Genomic DNA, 3,023 nt, shown 5'->3' with positions numbered 1-3,023 from the left:
GAAGTGAAGTGTTTCCATTGCCGATCTAGCAGCCACCGAACGACGGATCCAAACTGCCCCGAACGAATGCGACAAGCGAGCATAAATGCGATGATGGCCAAAAAGTGTTTGACGTACGTGGAAGCGCGGGAGCTCGTTGCTCCAGTTCCAGTACAGAATTCATACGATCTGCTGGCTAACTATGAAGAATTCCCGGTACTCAAAGAAAGCTACGCTAAAATGACAGCTGGACGATACACAAAGAGAACAGGACCGAACGAGGGAAACGCCACGACCGCGATAGACAGAAAACCTGCTCAAACGGAACGAGAAAGCGGAATGGGAAAAAGGATGCGACTAGACCGAAACATTGCAACAAGACCAGTGCAGTCAACTGAAAAACCAGAAAAATCGATCAATGGAACCGGACTGAAGAACACTGCTGCGGTAACCGAAAAGGAAAAATTGGAGACAGCAATTGCAGAAGCATACAAAAAGGCAGAAGAGAACGCCAACCGAAGCGCAATGACAAATGCAATGAGCTTCTATTCGGCCCTCATGCAAACCCCTGAAATAACCGAAATTGGTCGCGAAAAAATAAAAGAAATATCGAAAAAGTTTTTAAACATTGATGATGTTATACTATAAATGTAGTTCAGCTTTAATCACTAATTTTCTTTTCTTTTTACATTCACAGCAAACATGTCTAATAAACTCAACTTTGTGCAGTGCAATATACAAAGTGTCACCAAAAACAAAGATGAACTGCATCGCACATTGATAGACAAAAACTATGCTGCCGCTTTTTTATCTGAAACATGGACTCAAACATCGCAAGAATCTGGTAGTAAGTACAATATTGCAGGATATAACAAGTTTATTAATTCAAGATATGATAATTACGGAGGAAGTGCCATTTATTTACGAAAAGATTTAGCGTACATTGAACTTGATCCACCATTAGTATCTGATTTCACACAAATAGTAATAGTTAAGTTAGTTTGTTTAGATTTGGTTATGGTTTCGATCTATATTTCACCTCAAATTTCAAATAACAATTTAGATACAGATTTAAAATCCATTTTTCAAAATTTTACAAATTTCTCAAAAGTAATTGTAGCCGGTGATTTTAATGCACATTCCACAATCTGGGGTAATGATTTTCAAGACTCCAAAGGCGAAATTGTTCTGGACAATATAAATGGTAGCAATTTAATTCTTTTAAATGATCAATCTAAGACTTTTATTCCTATCCAAAACAATAGAAATCCCACAGCAATAGACTTAACTTTAGCAACCGCCAATATTTATAATTTTCTACACTGGAAAACAACAGACAATAGCATTGGTAGCCATCATTTACTAATTGAATTTACATTTGATAATAATACACAAATAATTCAACCAAAATTTGTCTACAATCACAAAAAAATTCGTGCAAAATTAGCTGAAGTTTTACCGGAGGATTTTAAATCAATTGAAGATTTGCAAAAAATAGTTCTTGATACCTTTAAACAGAATCAAAAGATTAGTAAATACACTCCGAAGTATTGGTGGTCAGCTGAAGTTGAGAAAGCTTGGCAGGAAAAAAATCTAGCTCGTTCTATTTTCAATAAAACTTCTAGTTTAGAGAATTTAATTGATTTGAAGAAAAAACAAGCCTTATTCAATAAACTAAAAAAAGATTCAAAGCAGAAACATTTTCAAAATTTTGTTAACAATATTAATCCTCAGATGAATTCTTCAGAGCTATGGCTTAAAATTAATAGGTTAACAGGGAAAAAAAGTAAAATACAAACTAATAACATAATTTACGAGAATGAAAATATGGCAAACAGTTTTCTAGAGAAACATTTTGGCTTGAACGACCCAATTAACTTAACAGATGAGCAATATACTATCAACTATAATTTGTTAACTATTGGAAAATTCAACAGTATTCTTAACACTAAGAAAAGAAAGTCTAGCCCTGGGGATGATAAAATTTCTTACGAACTCCTCAAGATTTTCAATGAAGAAACTAAAATCAATATTGTAAAATTATTAAATGCCATATGGAGAGATTGTTATCTCCCCATCTCATTAAAAACAATTACAATAGTAGCAATACCTAAACCAGGCAAAAATCAAAATACAATAGATGGTAAACGTCCAATTTCATTAGTACCGACTTTAACAAAAATCATGAATAGTGCTGTGTTAGAAAAAATCCAATCTTTCCTATATCATAATAATATATTACCTGACACTTCATTTGGTTTTCGCAAAAATTCATCTACAATTACATGTATTAATTATCTTGTTAACACAATTAAAGAAAATAAGAGACAAAACTATGTTACAGCTTGTATTTTTTTAGATTTGTCAAATGCTTTCAATGCAGTAGTTACCGATAAACTTGTTGGCATAATGCATAATAATTTCTTTCCAGCTGAAATTTCTTCATGGGTTTCGCAGTTTTTGAAAAATAGAAAAATAATTTTTAACACGAGAACCGGAAAAATTGAGAAGTTCGTAAGCAATGGTCTTCCTCAGGGAGACGTTTTGTCACCAACTTTATTTAATATTTATACATCGAATTTGCATAAAAATAAAGATACAGATGTAGTATTAGTACAATATGCAGATGATTTTGGTATTGTAGTAAGGGCTAAAAATTTAGAATGTTTAAATCATAAAATGCAAACTGTAGTTGATAACTTTTGCCATCAGATGGTTGAATTAAATTTTAAAATTAATCCCGATAAAACTAAAATAATACTTTTTCAGAACTCCAATAACTTACTCAATATAACAATCAATAATATAAATATTGAAAATGTTAGATGTCATTTGTATTTAGGTGTAACTTTAGATAAATACTTAAGCTTTGGAATTCATATTAAGAATACAAAATCTAAAATTGTTGATCGTTTAAATATGATTAAAGTTATTAATAGTTTAAAATTTGGCGCTCATCCTCAGACTATGATTACTATTTACAAGTCTATTTTCAGAAGTATTATTGAATATGGCTCTACAATTTTTAATAATAGTAAAAAAAC

The sequence above is a fragment of the Aedes albopictus genome, chromosome 1 (assembly GCF_035046485.1).
Source record: "Aedes albopictus strain Foshan chromosome 1, AalbF5, whole genome shotgun sequence".
Classification (NCBI taxonomy): Eukaryota; Metazoa; Arthropoda; class Insecta; order Diptera; family Culicidae; genus Aedes; species Aedes albopictus.
The sequence above is the reverse complement of the archived record's forward strand: the minus strand, read 5'-3'. Positions refer to the sequence as shown.